Genomic DNA, 22517 nt, shown 5'->3' with positions numbered 1-22517 from the left:
CATTTCAGTTTCTAACTACCTTGTTACTTTCCCAGAACAGGCTATATTTTATGTTGGCCTATTTTCTCTCTGGTGTTGGATTCTGCAAACTGTGCAAAACTTAGCTGGCCAATTTCAGAGACCAAAAGGAATTCAGGGTGGTGAGAAACTTCAAAAGTCAAGTCTCCTCTCTTAAAGGTAATTTATATAGGTCAGAAATGGTGAGGGCAGACCTGAGGAGGGTCCGAGCAGTTACCCGAGGTTTAATTCCAATGTTTACACTGGGGTCTCCAAGTATAAGCACTAAGTAGGTTTAATTTCAATTCACGTGGTTATCTAACATCAGCCTATGCATTAATCAGGCAGATCACCAAATCCCATCTTGGATTATGTTTTAATATCTTATATTTCTTTTCATAAATACTAAGTATCTCATCAACACAGTCTTGTGCTTAAATAATGCTCTTTTGGCCAATAACAACAGTTTCACCCACTATACATGACTCCAGGGCATTTTCAAGCTCCAAATGAAAGCGGTTCAACACCTCTTCATAACTAACTGAAATAAACCACACACCTACAAATGAATTCTCCAGAGACTGGTTTTCCAGGGACAGAGTTGACCTCCACCCAATCCCCGTTATAAATGCTGGATGAATAGAAAAATCAACTCTGAAGGCAGAAGACAACCAGATGAGAAGTACACTATCTACGAGCCCTGAGAGGAAGGCAATCCCACTCAATAATTTAGGTTTGTAGGATTTATGGCATGAGAGCGAAACCAGATGGACCTCAGAAGAGCAAACCACAGCCTTGTTGGTCAGAATAGGGCCTGCCAGGGTGGCTGAATACTGAGGAATAAAGTCCCCCAAATGAGGAAGTCATCAAGGGTGAAGACCCAAATTTACGCGTCAGTATTACATGCGTTTGCTAAACCGAGTCCAAGGATCCTGAGGAAAACAGCAACGGTTGGGACATTTTTAGGAAGCTGACCAGTTCCAACAGCTGCCCGGGTCCAGGGAGCCGGATAAAGGCCTCAGACTTCCCTCTGAAATCAGAGAAGCACCTTGGCCTAAGGCCCAAAGACCACTTCCCCAGGTGCGCAGACATTTTCTGGGAAATAACAGGCAAAACTGAAATAGCAGAGCCTTAAGGATGAGCCTCTGTACCGTGCGAGCTCATCTGCCATAATTTAATGGCCGGCTTGAACAAAATTCAACCTTCCTCAGGGGTACATAACAGGATCTTCGCAACTAGTATCTGCAATGTCCAACATACAACCAAAAATTAATACACATGTGAGACAAATGGGAGATTAACTCCATAATCAAAGCAGTCCACAGAAACGGACCTACAGGTAACCCAGAAAGTGGAATCAGAAGACAAGGATTTTAAAACAACAAGGCTAAAGACACTGAAGAATTTACAGAATGACAGAAAGGGTAAAGAAACAGGACGCTTCTGAAGACATTTAAGAAAAAAAAAAAAAAAGAACCAAATGGAAATTATAGAACTGAATCTACAGTATCTGAAATGAACAACATTGGATCAGATGGAGATTATCAGAGCAGACACAATAACCAAAAATGCCAGGCGAACTTTAAGACATAGCAATATGAAGAAGAATCAGGCTGAAGCACAGAGGGGGAAAAAAACAAAAATAAAAAAACCCAATGGCTTAAGAAGCGCCTCCAAGACCAGACAGGAGTATTAAATGATTTAATTGACAAGTTAGAGGAGAATAGAGAGAAGGGGGCAGAAACATTCAAAACTGAGCAAAACAGTAATCTGCCAGAGCAGGACATTCAGTTAGTCACAAGAAAAGATCACCTAATCATGCACACCAAAGATACAACAACAAAAATGTGTAGACGTGACCAGAGAAGAAAAGACAGAGAATAGTAAGAATACAGCTGACAGTTCATCAGAAAGACAACATCTTTAAAGAACTGAAAGGAAAAAAACAAAACCAGAAACCGTCAATCTAGAATTCTATACACAACAAAATCCCTTCAAAAATAAAGGAAAAAATAAAGAATCTTCATAGAAATGAAAACTGAGAAAATCTGTGCCCCACACTGCAAGAAACGCCAAAGGAAGCTCTCCAGGAAGAACAGAAGTGGTACCAGATTAACTCTGAATCTAAAGAAAGTAATGAAGAGCCTTGGAAGAAGTCAGTACACAGGTAAACACGAAAGAGCCCTTCTTTTAATTTCCCTAAGACCTACTTGTTACAGATACTATATTAACTGCATGTACATACACATAAGTTTATACACACTTCATATTTACAATATGAAAAATAGGAACCTGTGTTAGTTTATAATATGTATGGATATAAAATATATGAGGATAGTACAATGAACAAGAAGGGGAAAATGAAACCATATTATAGGTTTCATACATTTTTTACACAAAGCAGTAAAATCCCAATTCAAAAAGGACTTATTAGACATGAATATTGTAATCTGTACAGAAACTACAAGAACAACAAGGCAAAGAGGTATAGCTGAAAACCTAATAGAGAAATTAAACATATCTAAATTTAAACAAAGATAAGTTTAAAAAAAAGGTGATATGGGGTTAAAAAAACAAAAGTGTCTACAGGCTGAGACAAATAACAACAAAAATGGGAGATCTAAAACTAACCACATCAAATAATTATGGTAAACAGACTAACCATTCCGATTAAAAAGCAGAGATTGTCAGAATACACAAAAAAGCAATCCCCAACTATGCACTACAACAGATACACTTTAAATGTAAAGACACAGATAAACAAACTTGGATAAACACCAACATGATCTCAATATAAAAACCAGATGAAGACAATAAAAGAAAACTATAATATCACTCAAAAAACGTATGTACAGAATTCCTCAACAAAATACTGTATAGGCATAAGGATAGATGAATAAACAGTGAAGTATATAAAACAGAGGCCAAAAACAGATTACACATTTATGGTTGACTGTTTTTTGTTTTTTTTTTTTTTTACCAAGTTACCAAAATAATTCAGTGGCTATAAGGACAGTCTTTTCAACAAACAGGGCAGGAAAAAACTGATATCCACATACAAAGAATGAATCCTCACCTCTACACCTCACACGGAACTAACCATAAAAGCCTAAAACTATAAGCAGAGAAACATTATCTTTGTGATGATGGACTAGGCAAAGCACTCTGGATAAAATAGAGAAACCCTGATAAATAAGACTTCATTGAAATAAAACTTCTGCTTTTTGAAAGACACAGTTAAGAAAATAAAAGGCCAACCGCCAACTGGAAAATATTCACAATACACATATCTGACAAAGGACTTATACCTAAAATACATAAAGAACAGCTATAGGGGCGCCTGGGTGGCTCAGTGGGTTAAGCCGCTGCCTTCGGCTCAGGTCATGATCTCAGGGTCCTGGGATCGAGTCCCGCATCGGGCTCTCTGCTCAGCAGGGAGCCTGCTTCCTCCTCTCTCTGCCTGCCTCTCTGCTTACTTGTAATTTCTCTCTGTCAAATAAATAAATAAAATCTTTAAATAAAAAAAAAATAAAAAAAATAAAAAAAAAAAAAAAAAAAAAAGAACAGCTATAATTCAAGAGCTAAAAAGCATAAAAAGTTAATAATAAAAAGTCACCCATCCCAGTCTTTAAAAAAGCAAAAGACCTGACTAGATTACTTCATAAAAGACGACACAGGAATGGCCAATAAGTATGTGTACAATAATGACAATGACATCATTATCATTAAAGAAATCACAGGAAAGCACAAAGTACCACATGATACCAACTAGAAAGCTGATATTGAAAAGACTACCAACAGCGAGTACTGGCAAAGGCTTAGAGCATATTGGAGCACTACGGACATGTTTAAATACAGAGCCCCTTTAGGAAAATGTTTGACAATTTTTTTTTATAAAATTAAGTATATACTTACCCAGGGATACAACTCTAAGTATATGCAAAAGAAACAAAAACATATGTCTGCAGAGAGACTTGTACATTAATGTTCATGGTAGTTATGTTCATAATAGACAAAAACTGGAGCCCACCCAGATTAGTAGATGAATTCACACCACAGAATGCTACTCAACAGACAGCCAACCGCCTCCTCCATATTCCCTCCAAGGTATCCAACAGGTATGTACTTGAACTCATGATGACCGGACTACCCACAGCCCCGGCACCTTCTTCCTGCATCTTTCCCCTGCCTTAGTAAAAAATAACTCAACTTACCAGCAGCTCAGGTCAAACTCTGTGGAGAAACCCTGCATGCCTCTTTCTCCCGAATCCACACCTGACCACACCCCAATCCCACTGCCCTTCTTTAGGAGTATATCCAGAATCGGACCCCTTCCTACTCACCTCTCACCACTGCCCCCTCCTCCTCCCCCTCCCCTAGCCAAGCGAACATGGCCGGCCTAGACAAAGGCAAGAGTTTCCTAACTAGTCTCTGCACACCCTCCCAGGTCCCCTCCAGGACGCCCTTCACAGGGCAACTAGAAGATTCAAGACACAAGTCACATCACTCCACTTCTCTGCTTATGACCTCCGGTACCTTCTTGCCTTACTGAAAACAAGAGCTGGAGTCCTCATGATACCCCACAGAGGTCCTGTGCGGCCCGGGCCCTACTTACTACCTCCTTAAGGGCTTATCCTTCGATGCCCCCTGGCTGACTCCTCTCTAGCCAATCCAGCCCCTGGCTGGTGCTCATGCAGTCTCTTCTGTAGGAGGGTCTTTGCCACGCAGGTTCCTCCGCCTACAACACCCTTCCCTCAGAGAGCCTGGGCCTGAGGCTTGCCCCCCGTCAGCACTCACACACCCCCACATTGAAAGGGGCATGTGATGGCGTTTTCTCCATCCCTCCACACGCCTGCCCTGCTTTATTCTTCCTCCCAAAACTCCCCACTAGCTGGCACATGCGTCTCTTCTCCCCCTCCCCATACAGTAGAGCAGGGACCTCATCTGGCTCCACACTCTAGCCTACGGAGCAGACATGCAAGGCCCGTCGTGTGAGTGGATGAACGGAGACACCAGCCCAGGCAGCATAAGGAAGTGAGGGCCAAAGTAAGGAGGTAGAGAGGCCAGGAGGGCCACACACGAACCAGCACGTTGCAGGAGCAGGAACCACAAATGTGGGCAAAGTCACACCAAGACAAAAGGAGACAAGAGCTGTGGCGGATGGCGCTAGAACGCAGGCAAGGGGTCTACATGATCAACCAGCCTTCACAGACTCCAAATAGTAGCCCCTAAACGTCACTCGAAACAGGCAAACATCTTTAGGCCAAGATGAATGTGCCCTGAATCAATGCAAGACAGGCTTACACTCTTTGCACACTTAATCTTCCACAACAAGGAATGGCCAGCGCGAAGGAAAACCATCAGTCTGGGTGGTCTACTTGGCGAAGGCTCAGCCCGCACACTGACTTCTCATTCTCACCGGCTCGTCCCAAGAAGGGGGCAACACTGTAATAGTCATCGTTACACTGAAGTAGGTCTTCGTTGCCACTAAAATTCAGTGAGTCTGCCTAGAAAACCCCAGAGCCAATCGTTCTGGTCAGGAGACTAAGAATGAGCATCAGGGTTACTTAATAGTATTTAAAATCCAAGTCAACAAACCATAAACAAATATTTGACAAATATTTTCTCCAAAAAGAAGAAAGAAGTTTCTTCTTTATTCTGAGCAAGAAGGAAGAGTAACACGTATGGACTCAGATCACGACAAGAACCCCCAAATCCGGCCGGACAGTGTGGGACAACAGCAGTGGTGGTTCCTTGATGTCCTCCCTCCACATGGGAGGCCTGGGAGAGAGCGCCCAGGACCAGTATCTCCTCACCGGGCCCACGGGGGGCCTTCCGTTAATTTGCCATGGATTCGAAGTTTCATTATTCAGACTGAAACAGGACACCACGCCCAATGATCTAAGCCAACTGCCTTTTCCTGGCTCCACATCCACCACAGCGAGGAGGAGGCAGTGTCTCCTGAGGGACGGAGGGGAGGACACGCTGTCCCAACTCTGGTCTCTGTCACTGCCCCACAGTCTCTCTGAAAGCTACGCCTTCTGTCAGCTTCTACACAATCCCAGGAGCAACTCTTCTGAAACATCCCCAAGAAAACGAGAATAGGAACATTTTTAAAGCGAAGTAATTTTGAAAAATCTTCCAATAGAGAAAAAGAAAAGTAGAAAGGGTAGTTCCCGGTAAGTTTTTTCTTAACCTTCTTGAGAGACTTGAGGAAGGGGGATATAAGTTTGGGGTTCTGCAAGCTGAGCGGAGAAATTAAGTCTCCCTCCCTCCCATGACTCCGACTCGTGCACAGACACGGTTCAAACCTCATGTTGGTGATGCAAAACACATCTTATTAGGAGCTGGAAAGCTTCCTGAGATGAACAAAGGGGTCCCGTCCCTCTCAAGTCACCTAGATGGTGGAAAGTGCGGTGTGGTTGTGACAAATCTGGCATTGGACCAGTGCTCTGTGCTCCTGCAAGGTTGGGTCTGCCTTCCCGGGTCTGTAGTAGGGAGAACCTCTGGGATTGTCTTCTTGTCCCCAAGAGAGCAGACCCAGGGCCTCCTCCTTCTCGTCCTCACCAGGAGGTACCTTCACACCGAGGCCTTCCCTGCCTTCCTGACAACGCACTACCGGGTGATCCCAGCCACACACGCGCATCTCACACATGCACACTCGCCCACTCAGGGGGACACTCCCGTCCACCCTTCGGCTATCGTTTGGCCAAAACCCTGATCACTGCACCCATACATTTTCCTTGTTCTCCCATTAGGCTGTTTATCCAAAGTCTTCCTCCCATTGGGCTATAAGCTCCATGACGTAGGTTTAGGTTTTGGGTTTTTTTTTGTTTTGTTTTTTTTTTTTAATTTAAAGTGGTTCAGGGGCCCCTGGGTGGCTCAGTCAGTTAACTGTCTGCTTTAATCTCAGGTCATGATCTCAGGGTCCTGGGAGCGAGTCCTGAATTGGGGGGGGGGGGGTCCCTGTTCAGCGGGGAGCCTGCTCTTCTCTATGCCCCTCCCCTGCTTGTGCATTCTCTCTCTCAAATAAATAAAATCTTTAAAAAATAAAAATAAAGTGCTTCACTACCTCGAGTATCCAAAGGAGGTCCTAGAATGTAAAAGTGACACCCAAAATGTGGTGAATAAAGGAAACTCCTGATAGTCCCCACAAGGTCCTGGGGTTTTCATTAGCGATGGAGTTCTGAGGACATAAAAAGGCCCTCTGAGGATATACATTCAGAGAAGAGATGATCTGAGCTGTTTAATAAGAGTATTTTTAAATAAAGCGAACAGCAACATCAGAGATGACACAGGTAGCTGATTACACGGCAAGGAGTACAGAAGAAACAACTATTATAAACCCACAGGGGTGAGATGGCTCCGGGTTATCCCACCCGATGAGATGAGACACGTGACACACTCTTCGCAGGAAACAAAGACTCTGGGTTGCAAGTGAACACCCGCTCCGTGTTCTCTACACCCCCCCCCCCGACTCGCCCCAATCACCGGGCCCTTTACCAAGAAAGGGCACTCAGTCGGTTTTATTTTACTTTGATTCGCTCATTTTGACAGAAGGGAAAACCAACAGAATGTGACAATGTCAAGACAATACTCATGCTTCCTAATGTTTTTCTTAGTAGTGGCTTTTCTGACTGTGTGGGGGTTTGTAATGATTCCATTAATAATTAACATTTTTTGGGGTGCCTGGGTGGCTCAGTGGGTTAAAGCTTCTGCCCTTGGCTTGGGTCATGATTCCAGGGTCCTGGGATCAAGTTCCGAGTCAGGCTCTCTGCTCAGCAGGGAGCCTGCTTCCCTTCCTCTCTCTCTGCCTGCCTCTCTGCCTACTTGTGATCTCTGTCAAATAAATAAATAAAATCTTTAAAAAAAAATAATTAACATTTTTCTACCAAACATGTTGGAAGAAAAAGAATCTGTAAGTTACTTACATAATCTTTGCTTCTATCTTGGTTTCTTTCCCAAACTATTACAGGGAGAAATAGCTATATACAGTCAAAACAGAAATACCCAACACATCTTTCAGCGTGATATAAATAAATTACCAAAAGAGGGGTCCAGGATTAAAAACCCCTGCATAAAAAGCAAAAAGACTGATCCACATCTAAAAAGGCTTTCTTCATATTACTAGAGGATTTCTTAATCCTTTGTAAATTAGTGATCTTTCTTAGTCCTTTTTAAATTAGTGAACTTTCCTTATCAACCTAAATTAATTCAATTTATTAAAAATATCATTGGTATAATTTTCAGAAATGTGTTCACTACATGAAAAATACAACTGAAAAGAACAAGAAAACCCTGAGAAAAGTCTATGTTATCAAACTTTGAGAAAAAATAATAAATAGTGAATGCTTTGGATTAAATAATTTAAAAGCCTCAAAATATTTATAACTTGGGTTGCAAGCCATCTTCTTCCTTAGAAACCATTTCCACCAATGCCAACTCAAAGTAAACATTCCAGTATTTTAAAAACAAACAGCCATTTCTTCATGACAAAACATGAAGATCCGCCATACACACACATTTTATAAAATTAAAATTCCAGATCGGTTACTCAAAGAACTCAGGATGAATATTAACGCCTCTCAGCCCTTCAAAGATTAATGCTAAAATTTCTAATCATAATATGGTCTTATGTGAATGTCTACAGCTAGTAACGCACGCAGCTGCCATGCTTACCATGTTATGTTTCTGCCTCTTTTCATGGCAAATATCTAAAGCACACTATTCCTTTTCAAGATTTCAAAGTCTGTATCTGTCCCAGGCCATTGTTATTCCTACTCAGATCACCACAACTTGAGCTTTCCACCACTCTAAGTCAACTCTGACTCCATCTAACATTTGCTGAGAACCACAACACATCCTGAAACAATTACTCATTAGCTTACATCATGCCCAATATACTGCTGTTTCCAGGACCCTGCAACCCACTGTGGCAATGCAGACAAGGAGGTGGGCAGGGAGGGCCGGACACATTACGTCAGCAACTAAGATGGTGGGTCCTTTTCTGCAACATTAATCCAGGAGATTAAATAAACAGAAGATTAAAGTTCACAACAGAGTGTGTGATTCCTTCAGGATCCCAAGGGGCATACACATAGGTGACATACTCCCATCAGATGGCAATGCTTCTTTCTTTCCATGCTGCCACTTAGGGTTACTCCAAGAGTATACGGCCAACTGCATTCTCAAATCCTAAATGTGATCCCACAGATCTGCACACTGCACAGAAAACCATAACACTCAGAATTTCTTCTTCAGAAGGATTCCCTGTTTACATCACTGACATAGTCTACTATTTGCAACTATTTTCACTTATAAATACTATTCCACTTACTCAGAATCAAGCAAAATAACACTGAATAAAGGGACTAATGTCATGGATGTCACCATGAGGACCCATGGTAGACATCGCATCAGGAGAATTACCCGGGCACCACAGCATACTTAGAAGGGTATAACTGTATGATATAAAACATTAGGCAGCTAATTAAATCGATGAACAAAAACAAATCTCATTTCAAGAAGTAATGTCTCAAAGACATCAAGGTCTGCCCAACTCAGAAATCATCTTACAAGATACTATTCTCCACCTCATTCAAGACCTAATCTGATAGGTTGGAGCAGACCCCCAAAATGAAAGAAGAAACTGGGCTTATACCCAAGTTTTAATTTTTTGAGCTCTACCCCAAATGCCTTCCCACTTAATCTATTAGAAGCACCTGCTAAGAGGCCCCTGGGTGGCTCTTAGCAGAATCCATTGAACGGCTACCTTTAGCTCAGGTCATGATCCCAGGGTCCTGGGATCACTTCCACATCTCCCTTTCCCTCTGCGCTTCCCCCTGCTCATGCTCTCTCTCTCTCTTTTTTCTCACTCTCAAATAATAAAATTTTTCAAAAAAATAACACACACAAAAAAGAAGCACCTACTAAAAACAAAGCAACAAAACCAGATCCTTCCTTCCCACAGAATGACACAACAGATACCTTACAGTACCCCTGCCCAAATGAAAATAACAAAAGAAAAAGAAGAAAATACAACATCTTTTTAAATGCATTGGTGAGTTGACAATAAAGGAAGAGACAGAAGTGGGAAAGGTGCGGAACCAGAACCTCCGGTCACGCTGACCCCCAGTGAGGATCCTTCTGCGGACCAGAGAGGCCATAAACCCAGGTTACTCAGCTGTGAGCTGAACATGCCCCTTCGTTACACTGGACCCCACAGAACTGGGCCCTCAGGATACGGGTGATTTCTTTTTAAAGTGGGTATATTTGGGGTGGGGGATGGGGTGGAAAATCTCCCTTGAGAATTTATAACTGGCAACTAGTACTCTGTGGTTTTGTGGTCCAAATTCAAAAAACCGCAAGTAGGGAATTGAGTTGATGGTGTCTACTGATACCTGAAAGGAGCAAATGTAACTACTTCAAACTAGGCCTTAAAGAACTTGCACAATAAAACTGCTAAGGAACGTGAGGTCACAGTCAATAAACCACAAACACGCAAAGAAACATATCACCATGAACGAGTGCCAACAGACACAGGCAAATGAGTCAGATCTGAAAAGATGTAACATACTGGAATTCAAATGCTGGAAGTCAACATAAAATAAGCAGATTTAACATATCTCAATAAACAAGGGAAGTCTGAAAAGGAGTAAAATCTCATTTAAAAAGTATTACCACACGGACTTCAGAAGGGACCAAAAATAATGGCTAAATATTTCAAAATTTTAAAAACATATTTATTGAGCACCTATATCCTAGGTGTTGTACCTTTGTCTAGTCTCTGTAGACAAAGCAGTAGGGTAAAATAAATAAATAAGTAAATGAATGGATAAATACATAAACAAAATTTGGAAGTGTAAAAATCCTTTTTTTTTTTTTTTAATCAAGGACAGTGTAAACAGCAGATTAAAAATAAGCTGAAAAGAAACTGGTGACTCAAAAGACAAATGCAAAGAAATGGCCCAGAATTGTGCAGGCAAGGACAAAGACAACAAAAATAAAAAAGGGACACAGACCAGGGAAGTGAGAAACGGTTACCATATGCCTGGTGGGGAGTTCTTGTTGAAGAAAATAATAAAGAAACTAGGTAGAGGCATTATTCTAATAAATAATGGTGAAATTTCCCTAATATCAATCTTCAGACTCAGAAAATCCAAAAAGTCACCATCAGGAAAAGGGGAAGGGACAAGGAAAGGGAGCTCCCCACTTGGATGTAAGAAACCACGAGCACCAAAGACCAAGCAGAATCTTTAAAGCAGCCAGAAGGCAAGAGAGTTGAGCTATCTGAACTGGACTTGGAACATCACACGGGAGTGAAGCAGGCACAAAGAGCAGCGTAAGCAAAGGCACAGAAGGAAACAGGACAGGTAATGCAGATTTCACAAATTGCCAGGCTCTGCCGCACCGCATCTGAAGACAAGAATGTCCTCGCACTATCCGCATCAACCCTGACACAGAGACCGGTCTCCTCCAGCCCCTAACAAGTTATAACAACCACCCCTGCAGACCCCATTGCTAAAGTTACCTTCCACCACCAGTGGTAGTAAGGCTAGCCTTCCATCTCTCCTAACCTTAGAACTTTGAGGCACAGCTAGGCAACTGTGAACTTCAAGGCACGCCAGTCTATGGGAATTCCAATTGGAGGGCTTATGTCAAGTACCAAATCCAGGAAGCCTGGTGTGCCTGCAGGAGAAATACAGGCAGAAGGGAAACCTCAAGTAATACCATGTGAACGTGTGTTTTCCTTCTCTTGGCCAACTTCCCCTAGGTTTTCTATGCCGTCGTGACTCCCAGGCTTTCCATCCTGATAGAGACGTCTGGAAGAGAAGGAGGACAAGGAGCACTGCGTTACAGTCCCTGCCTCAAGTCAGCCTGTTCTGGGGGGAGCGCGTCTACTGACTGTTCACCCCTCTCGGTTGTAAGCACCTCCGCTGGGGAACTCACGTGAAACAGCCAAAGAAAACAGTGGGGTGGACCTCGGGGTGATGGGGGAGATGCTCACTGAACTAGTACACGAAGCCTCGACCACATTAAACACCCAGGAGAGTGAAAATCTGCAAACGAGAATTTGAGAATTTCTGAGATTCCTCGGTGAATGCCGGAGCTGCCCTGGCCTGTGTGACCATGTGGCCACACTCCAGGCCCCGCTGCTTTGGAAGGAGCAGGAGGAAGCTCGTGCCGCCCTTCAGGGGAATCGAGCCTCGTTGCTGCGAGCAGCGCAGGAAGTTCATGAGGGACGAGGGGCAGCCGGAGCAGACACGGCCAAGCAGAGGCGGCTCAGTTCACCGTCAGCCACAGGATGTGGCCTCACCAATGCAGGCATCAGGCTCGTCCAGAAGGCTCCCCCTCCGTGAGGACGAGGCTTATTTAACCATTTGTTGTAAGGCTGCCTGTGTAATAACGCAAAGCGTAAAAACACTCCGAGACGTGTCTGCCCGGTCAGTGTCCCTGCGGTGCATAACCAGTGAGGCAGGGTCATTGTCAAGAGCACAGTCCGGGGAATCAAACCAATCTGGGTTCGAGTGCTCGCTCCGCCAGTCTCTGAGTGCCCGAGGCCAGGCAGGCTGCCCGACGTCCCAGCCGCAGCCGAGTCACACTTCCAAGAAAGCAGACCCCATCTACCACCAGGCTTTTGGTGAAGATTCAAAATAGGTAGGGGTACACAGAGCGTCCGATAAGTAAATAAAAATTCTTCAGAAGCCTAAAGAAACGGAGCCTCTAATCACGTAGCGCACTACTGAAAAATAAAGTGGATTACATTTATTCCCAAACTGACTCACACCGAAAGCTCAAATCCTTGAGCGCAACTTCCCAGCGGGGCACACCGACAGGACTGCTCAGCCAACACTGTGCACTTGAAGACACAGGTTTACACATGGGAGGATCTGGGCTCCGGAACACCTCTGTGAATTACATGAGAAGATTTCTGGCAAAGTGGAGTGTCTCTGCTGTGTCGTCTTCACTAACCCGGTCCCGGAAGGGTCTGGGTGACGGGGGGCAGCGTCGGAAACACGCAAGCCCAGTCCTCCACCTACACCAGCCTCGGCACCGACTCACGACTTATCCAAGAACCCAGGAGAGCCTCCGTTAGGAAAGGGACATTTTTCATCACATCTCAGACTGATAATATAGTCTCAGTAAAATCATGAAACAATAACTCTTGAAAATATTAAATTTCAACAAGCTCATTCAATGTTTAAGTACGATCATAAACCAAGAATCCACGAAACGAGAACAAGTAGCAGATACTGGTGGAAAAAATAGAGAGGAAGAGTTACGATACCATGGGCACTAGGGTTGTTTCAAATCCTGACAGCAACATGGTCTCCACAGCGCTGAGTGTGAGACAGACAGACATACTGCCTGCCCACTGCCCTGTCTGCCCAGCTGCACCATCGGAAATACCCACTTGGAACCTCAGGATCCTCATCTAGGAAACGGGACTTGTTTAATGTTCCTATGATGATGTGACGATCAAAGACCTAAATACTTGGCCCGGGGTCTATTTGTAGCGTTCTACGTTGGTAGACTAAAAGGAAAACAAAGTAGCCTAATGGACCAAAGTGACACATACAGGATGTGGCCACTTCCATAAGAAAAGAGCCAGCAGGAGCCTGACTGGCTCAGTGGGTTAGGCCTCTGTCTTCAGCTCAGGTCATGATCTCGGGGTCCTGGATGGAGCCCCACATCAGGCTCTCTGCCTGCCTCTCTGCCTACTGTGGTCTCTTTCTCTGTCTAATGAATAAATAAAATCTTAAAAAAAGAAAAGAGCCAGCATATCAAGAGACACCCACTGGAGGTCACGGGATAGGAAATAATGGGTGACCCTGACCTTGACAATAAGCATTAGTTACTGAGAAGATAAGAATTACAGGCTATCAGCAAGGAAATGAAGTAAGCCCACCACACTGTCACTGGGTTTGCGGGGAGGGCGCAAGGGGTCAAAGTTCACAACTCAGTGGGCATCCGGTCAGGGGAAGAATAAAGCCAGGAAGGAATAGCTAATTCAAAGGTCATTTCCTCACTGAGCTTCCATACTGGCTGCCCAGTTCCCAGAATCACGGGCTACAAATCTTCATCACTCCTCTCCGCCCAGAGTTGCAAGCTGCCTTTATGGTCTTTCTTGGCCTTTGGGCAACAGAAAGGGTTCTGAGACCCTGCCTCAGAGCTGTGCCAGGAGGAGTTAAGAGCAACAGCCCCCTGCAAGGTCAAGTTGCTTTTGGGGCCAGAAGGTGAGCAATGCCCATCCCTGAGCACAGAGAGCAGCTCCAGTGGACAGGGGGCAGCAGAACAGGCCACGGCAGGGTCAGCCCCAGCTCTGGCTCCCACCTACCTCCCAAAGCAGCCCTCCTGCATCTACCAATGGGCTCCTTCCACGTTATTCTCACGCACGCTTCCTCGGGTCGGCTCCTGTCTCTTCCTTCATGATGTTCCCAACCACACGCTTCTGGGAAACCCCCAAAGATCTTAGTGGTGGCCCTGGAAGAAAGGAGCAACATGAGCTCAGCCACGGGGAAAATGGAACCATCTAACCCTGAAGCTCAGAGGCACATTATCAACTCAGGCCAAGTCACTAGAAGCGAAATGAAAGCACTAGATCAGAAAACAAAAAATTCACAACAGGTGTTCCCAACTCCTACCCTCCTCTTTCCAAGCTTTCTGGTTTTTAGAGCCTTTTTCTTTTATTTGCCAAAAATTCACATAACTTGAAACCCCACCTTTTCTTCATTGAAAACTCAAGTCTGTAACTCTCTAAGTCACAGAGGCATTTCTCTTTTTATGTATTTATCTACATTCTTTGTCAATGAACACAAATCAACTACATCAACCTCAGTATGAAAACAAACGATAACTATGGTTACCCTCTTTACAAGTTGATGAAAAGGTGGTCCCTTTGATGAGGGAGCAGGAGGCTGGCTGAGGACAAAGCAAAAGCTGGCGCCTTGCACCCCCTCTTCACCCTTTCCCCTCCATAAGTGTAGCATCCCCAGGCAGCCCTGACTGCCATGAACAATAAGCAAATAGTTAACTTGCAGAGCTCACAATCCTGCTAGACAGGAGTCTCCCTTGGCTTACAAATGTCCTAAATCTCACTAACAAAGACGATTGATAGCAGCATTGTGAGACCCCACCAAAAAGTCTCCCAACTATCTTAATGTTAATGTTAATGTCTAAAGACAACATTGATCCAGCAGCAAGGGCAAGGCCTCAGGCAGGCCTGGAACATCCTGGCACCTTGTAGGCCCTCGTTAGCATATGAAAACTCCACGGAAACCTCCCTTCCCCTCACCTTCCCCCAACCGCAGGGTACATAACCTGCCATCCCTCACAACCCGGGGCAGCAGCTCTTCCTGCCCACGGGTCCTGTCCCCGTGCTTTAATAAACCACCATTTTGCACCAAAGATGTCTCAAGAATTCTTTCTTGGTCATCGGCTCCGGACCTCAGCCCACCGAACCTCACCTAGGTTCTAGAACTTCATCATATGGCGCCCAACGTGGGGCTGTGAGTCTTTACATTTGGACTCTGAGCTTCGGTGCAAAATTGGTGAGTACTTTCTCTCCATTTACTCTGATTTCAGGGGCTTTTCAAGGAGTATGGTCTTACTGGAACACTTGCATGTCAATTGCTCAGGCTGTAATCCTCTAGCCCATGGCTACTCCACGGGGAGGAGAGCGTCTGCCTTTTGGCTGTAAGCTAGTACCCTGGCCGGAATGGCAATAAGACCCAGAAACTTGATGGCCTCTCTTTATTCCTGTTCTTATAGAAAGTTGTCTCTCTTGGGCACGGGACAGCCACCTAAGTCACCAGGACGGCTGCCAATCTTAAGACTCCCGTGTGAGGTTTCCTCCTGATTGATCTAATGTGATCCCCTCCACATGCCCGGTCTAGCCACTTCTGGCCACGAGACCTCCACTGGGAGCAGGCCGAAACCAGTACCCGATTGAATTAAAACGCAACCGGGGACCGTTTCCTAGGGAAGTTGGCTGTAAGGACCACATGTGTTGGAATGTCGCATAGACCATGATGGATTTCAATCTTTACTGTTTCTCGTCAGTGTCTTCTGCAAACCGCCTAAAGCTATGAAATTGGGTAATTTCCCCCTTGCCAAACTTCTCTAGTATTTCCATGGGTTAATATGGCAAAACAGTATGCAGTCTTCAGGACATACAATGGCATGGCACAAGCATTTTAGTCCATTCACCAGGCACCCATTGGCAGCCTAGGATGCGATGGGGAAGTGGAGGGACGCCGGCACCCCTCCAGGGCCTCTTACGGCAGGAATGCCTTCTGGGGAAGGCAGGACGGTGATCAATAGCGGACAAGGCTGAGGAACAAGGTTCTAGAACTTCATCACCTTCTCTGAGGCTAAACCATTACCCTTGCGAATGTTACCTGCTGATTACATCTGTGTCAACAGGCTTCTGCATAACCAGGAAGTTAGAGGTGTTTTTGCATCTGACAAAGAACAAAGAGCCCTCTTCATACAGTCCCTCATCAACAGCTGCTGATACTTCCACACAAATGTGTAATCTAATGGCAGCTTGCAACAGAGCATCTCATTGTAGTCATGTTTCATCAATAGCATTCTGTTTTCTTCTCTCTAGAACCATCTATCAGAAGTGCATCCTCAACCCTTTCCAGGGTCACATAAGGCCTGCATCACTGACTAGCTGATGAAGGCGAAGGCTACTCTGGTACCACTCAAATTTCAGAAAGACCTTCAGCTCTCTGAAACCCATCCTTGGACACCAGGATAAAAATCCTAAAGCCATGCGCCAAACAGGTCAGCAGCCATCTTGAACCTACCCAAGAAGATTAACTTTGTGAGGAAACAATTCTTGCAATAAAAGAAACCACTCTTAACAGCACAGAGAACCTTGTCAGAGCCTAAGGCAGTCCCTTGATTACCCTCTCTTTATCCTGTCTATGAAAAATAGGACTATACCTGGAAATAATCAAATACAGGTGGTCTCTGGGTTATGATGGTTTAACTTGTGACCTCTTGACTATGACGATGCAAAAAGCAATACACATTCAGCAGAAACCATGCTTTGAATTCGGATTGATTCCTGGTCTAGGGCTCTGTGGTAGAATACTCTCTAATGATGCTGGGCGGCAGCAAGCCTCCCAGGCATCTACCAGACATGAGGGTAACTTAACAGCCATTTTGTACCATACAACCCCTCTGGTTTTCATTTTCAGTACTGAATTCAGTATTGAATAAATTACATGACCCATTCACACCGATTATAAACTAGGCTCTGTGTTAGTGGACTCTGCCCAGCTAGAGGGTAAGGTCAGCGTTTCCAGCATGGTTAAGGTAGGCTGGGCTGAGCTATGATGCTCAGTACATTAGCTGTAGCAAAAACACATTTTCAACTTACAATACTTTTAACTTATGACAGGTTTACATGACATAAGCTCACGGTAAGTTGAGGAAGTTGTGTACAGTCGCAAAGAAAGCTACGGTCACAAATTAATTAAAAAACTAACAAAAATCAGGCTTGTCGTTACACTGACTCAAGACTATTGAATTAAAGCTTCGGAGTAAAATATACATAAAAGAACATCATCTCCTGGTAATAAAACATACAGAATAGACACCTGAAGATAAAGCAAGGATTTTTTCCCCCCACAAGAAAAGTGTACCTCAGGAAACAGGTATCATCTTATATTCAAGACCTCATATTATGAATAAAAATCTGTTTATTTTGAATTATAAAATAACGTTCGGGAAAGTAACTTCAACCAATGTTGGCCTTAGATGTTTTCAGAGAAAAGGAAGCAAAGGAACAGACTCAACAATTATTTCTGGAGGCACATCCTGACAAGGGCATTTACAGGATACCATTTTTTAGAAGCCCCAAATCCAGACTGCTTTTTTAAATGATATTTAATTATCATGATTAAAAAAATGACATTTAATATCATTTAAAAGAGCAATCTGGATTTTGGAATAATCGATGACCCACAGAATGGAGTTGTTTATCTCTGCTTCCCTCCAAATTCCCCCGCAATTAGATTTGTGGTAAAACGAGAAAAAGACCAAAATTCCTAAGGACAAAGAGAAGAGAAAAGTAGGTGAGAGGAGACAACAGACAGCAGCGACACTTTGGAAGCCGAAAGCAGAGATGAGCACCGCGCCCCGCAGAGCATGCTGGGACCCCCCTGCCCAGAGAAGCAAACAACCCCAGCTGACTGCTCAGGGAACGGGGCTGGGGTTCCTCAGAAGGACAGGGGAAGGGGCGGGGTGGACAGGGACTGGCTAAAAGTCTGCACAGAGCAGTTATACCCTTCCCTGATGCCACACGCAAAAATGAACTCAAACTGTATTCAAGGCCTCCATGGAAGAGCGGACAATAAAAACTGCTGGAAGAAAACACATGATGCTGGACCTGGCAATGATTTCTTGGATCTGACCCCAAAAGTGCAGGCTACAGAAGAAAACATAGACAAATGGAAACAGTCAGTCACAATGTAGACTATGAGGTGGGAAAAAATATTTGCAAACTACATATACAATAATGGGGTTAATACATAGGATGCATAAAGAATTAATACAACCCTGCAGCAAATAATACATTATATGTTAATAAAAATAATTAAAAAAAAAAAAGAATTCCTACAAGTCAACCCAAAGGACAAATAACCCAATTAAAAAAACGGGCAAAGAACTTGAAGAGACATTTCTCCGAAGAAGACACAGAGGTGGTCCAGAGGGATATAAAAGGGTGCTCAGCATCACTGATCATCAGGGGAAATAAAAATCCACACCACCTGAGAGAGCACCTCACACTGTCAGTGGCTATGAAGGAGAGAAGGGATGAAACCACAAGGTGGTGGTGAGAACGTGGAGAAAAAGGAGCCCTTGTGCGCTGCGGGTGGGAAGGCAAACTGGGGCAGCCCCTCTGGAAAATAGTAGGGAGGCTCCTTAAAAACTTGAAAATAGAGCTACCCTACAACCTAGCAATCGCACTACTGGGTATTTACCCTGAAGAGTACAAGAACCCTAACTCAAAAAGCTACGTGCACCCCTGTCTATTGCAGTGTTATTTGTAACAACCAAATCACACAAGCAGTCCCAAGTGTCCACTAACTGATGAATGGATAAAGAAGATGTGATACACACACACACACACACACACAGAGGAATATTACTCGGCCATAAAAAGAATGAAATCTTGCCATTTGCAATGACATGGATGGAGCCAGAGGGTACAATGCTGAGTGAACTATGTCAGAGAAGAACAAATATCACATGACTCCACTCATAGGTGTAATTTAAGAAACAAAACAAGTGAGAAACAAAGAAAAGAGTGACAAAATCTTTTTTTTTTTTTTAAGATTTTATTTATTTGTCAGAGAGAGAGAGAGAGTGAGCACAGGCAGACAGAGTGGCAGGCAGAGTCAGAGGGAGAAGCAGGCTCCCTGCAGAGCAAGGAGCCCGATGTGGGACTCGATCCCAGGACGCTGGGATCATGACCTGAGCCGAAGGCAGGTGCTTAACCAACTGAGCCACCCAGGTGTCCCCAAAAGTGACAAAATTGTAACTCTAGACAAATGACTGATGGTCACTGGAGGGGAGGTATGGGTGGAGGATGGGGGAAACGGTGATGGGGATGAAGGCGTGCACCTGTCTCGATGAGCATGGGGTGATACAGAGAACTGTAAATCAGTATATTGCACACATGAAACTAGCAGAACACTAAATGTTAATTATAGTTGAATAAAACATGGGGAAAACTTTTTAAATTAAAAAAAAAATTTAAAACAAAGATACCTACACACCCAGGTTCACTGCAGCACTATTCACAATAGCCAAGAGGGAGAAGCAACCTAAATGTCCGTCAACAGGTGAATCGTTGAAGAAAAAGTGGTAGAGACATAAAATGGGATATTAACACTTAGTCTTAAAAAAATGAGCCAAACTATGGAAAGAACCTAGATGTGCATCAACAGAGGAATAGATAAAGAAGATGTGGAATGGAATGTGGAATGGAATACTATGCAGCCATCAAAAGAAACAAAATCTTGCCATTTGCGACAACATGGATGGAACTAGAGCGTCTCATGCTTAGCGAAATAAGTCAAGCAGAGAAAGACAATTATCATATGATCTCCCTGATATGAGGAGTTTGAGAGGCAACGTGGGAGGTTTGGGGGGCAAGGAAGAAAAAAATGAAACAAGGTGGGATCGGGAGGGAGACAAACCGTAAGAGACTCTTAATCTCACAAAACAAACTGAGGGTTGCCAGGGAGTAGGGGGAAGGAGAGGATGGTGGGGTATGGGCATTGGGGAGGGTATGTGCTATGGTGAGTGCTGTGAAGTGTAAACCTGGCGATTCACAGACCTGTACCCCTAGGGCTAATAATACATTTTATGTTAATAAAAAAATTAAAAAAAAATTTTTTTAAATGAGGCAATCCTGTCATGTGCTACAACATGGAAGAACTTTGGGGACATTATGCTGAGTAAGAGAAGCCTGTCGCCCAAAGAGGAAAAGTGTAAGACTCCATTTCCATGAGGTACGTGAAGCAGTCAGGCTATTAGGGATCGGGAGTAAAGAGTGGATGCCAGAGGCTAGGGCAGGGAGGCTGGGAGAGCCCCGTCCATGGGTACAGAATGCCAGTTTCGTAAGATGAAAAAGTTCTAGAGGTCTGTGGCAGAACAGTATCAATATAGTTTACACTACTGTACCAGGCACTTAGAAATGGTTAAAATGGTAAATTTTGTATTTTTTTGTTTTTTTACCACAATTTTTAAAAAAAGGTAGGAGGAGATTATCCTGGATTATCTAGGTGGGTCCAGTGTAATCACAAGATTCCTAAAGAGTGAAAAAAGGAGGCAGAAGTCAGAGAAATGCAGTATAAGATGTATTTGACCTGCTCACTTAAAGCGGCCCCTACCCAGAAGGGGGTCAACAACCAAGGATGTCAGACGACAGCCTCTAGAAGCTAGAACAGACAGGGAACGGATTTCCCTCTAGAACCTCCAGGAAGGCAGGCAACCAGATACCTTGACTGGGACCCAGTGAGAACCATTAGACTTCTGATGTACAGAACTGTACGGTCAAAAAAATACTGTGTTGTTTGAAGCCAAAATATGGAGGGGCAATTAGAGCCCCAGATCTTTTCCCCCATCCAAACAAACCATCCCTATTCCTATCAAACAAGAACAGGATCCTCTTTTTAAAAATAAAATATTCAGAGACCAATAAAAATTAAAACATGCTGGCAGATATTAAAAGTTCAACAATAACGGGAAAATCTCTCAGAAAGAACAAAAACACCCAGAGATGGAAAATAGCTCAGAACGGACGCCTGGGTGGCTCAGTCGGTTAAGAGCCCACATTCCACTCAGGTCATGATTCCAAGGTCCTGGGATCGACCCTGGCATCAGGCTCCCTGCTCAGCAAGAGGCCTGCTTCTCACTATCTCTCTACCCATCACTCCCCCTTGCTTGTGCTCCCTCTCTCTCTTTCAGTCAAATAAATAAGTAAAATCTTTAAAGAAAAAAAAGTAAGAAAATGAAAGAATAAAACCAGTGGGTCAAATATCCAAATAACAAGCTTGCAAGAAAGAGAAAAAAGAGTGGAAAGGACATTATCCAAGTAGTATAAGAAAATTTCCCAAATTGAAGGATGTGAGTTTCAGAATTGAAAGGACCACTGACATCAAAAGATTATAAGACATGTGCCCCAGCTGGGAATTTCCGCACTCTGGGGAATACAGAAGAGTCAAACATTTTCCAGAGAAACAAAGCAGATCACACACAACCAGCTGGGAAGCAGAACACCCTGAGACATTTCCACGTAAGTGTCACAATGCTCAGCCACAAACAAAACCCAGTCGTAATAAAGCAAACATTAAATACTAATGTTCTCACACACAGTATCATGACTATACACATCAAGTGGAGACAGGAGGGGGTGGCGCAAGCTGAGGGTAAGGGATGACATGTGAGGGCTAAATCCTTAGCAGGAAATCAGTAAAAGTCTAAAATTTTAAGAGAGACCAGTAAGTGACACTCACAGCATATGGTGTGTTATTTAGAAATAGGCAGGCAAATGCGAGAGAGTATAAGGAGAAGAGTCAGAAAGGGCTGCCTCTGGGCACAGGAGTGACAGCAGTGTAAGTACAATGGGGGATGGCTGTTACCGGATTGTGTTTTCTTTTAAAGATTCATTTATTTGTTTGAGAGAGAGCGTGTGTGAGAAGGCAGGAGAAGCAGAGGGAGAGGGAGAGAGAATCCCAAGCAGATTCTGTGCTGCACGAGGAACCAGATGTGGGGCTCGACCTCCCAACCCTGAGATTACAACCAGAGCTGAAATCAAGAGTCGGACGCTTAATCAACCGAGCCACCCAAACATCCCCGTTATAGTATTATTTTAATTGTAAACAATGGGCATGTACTTACCTCAAAATAAATATACTAAACAAATGAACAGATGGAAGCAAGAAAGAAGGAGAGAGTATTTCACAAAGCCAACCCACAAACCATCACCCAGTGGA

At 43.9% G+C, this 22517-nt stretch overlaps 1 protein-coding gene across 10 annotated transcripts in view; it reads right to left on the bottom strand.

The window, feature by feature from the left end:
* Window positions 1-22517, bottom strand: part of SGMS1 (sphingomyelin synthase 1) — a 267166-nt gene that overhangs the window by 120333 nt on the left and 124316 nt on the right. For 6 of the 10 annotated variants that reach the window (XM_059397416.1, XM_059397415.1, XM_059397413.1 and 3 more), the window contains one exon: window positions 14336-14481. The exons of 3 other annotated variants lie outside the window; for them this stretch is intronic. The gene's annotated coding sequence lies outside the window, so the exon portion shown is untranslated. Of the gene's footprint in view, window positions 1-11727; window positions 11750-14335; window positions 14482-22517 lie in introns of those variants that run through there. One more of the 10 variants, XM_059397418.1, reaches the window with a different exon arrangement.

The sequence above is a fragment of the Mustela nigripes genome, chromosome 4 (assembly GCF_022355385.1).
Source record: "Mustela nigripes isolate SB6536 chromosome 4, MUSNIG.SB6536, whole genome shotgun sequence".
Lineage (NCBI taxonomy): Eukaryota > Metazoa > Chordata > Mammalia > Carnivora > Mustelidae > Mustela > Mustela nigripes.
The sequence above is the reverse complement of the archived record's forward strand: the minus strand, read 5'-3'. Positions and strand labels throughout refer to the sequence as shown.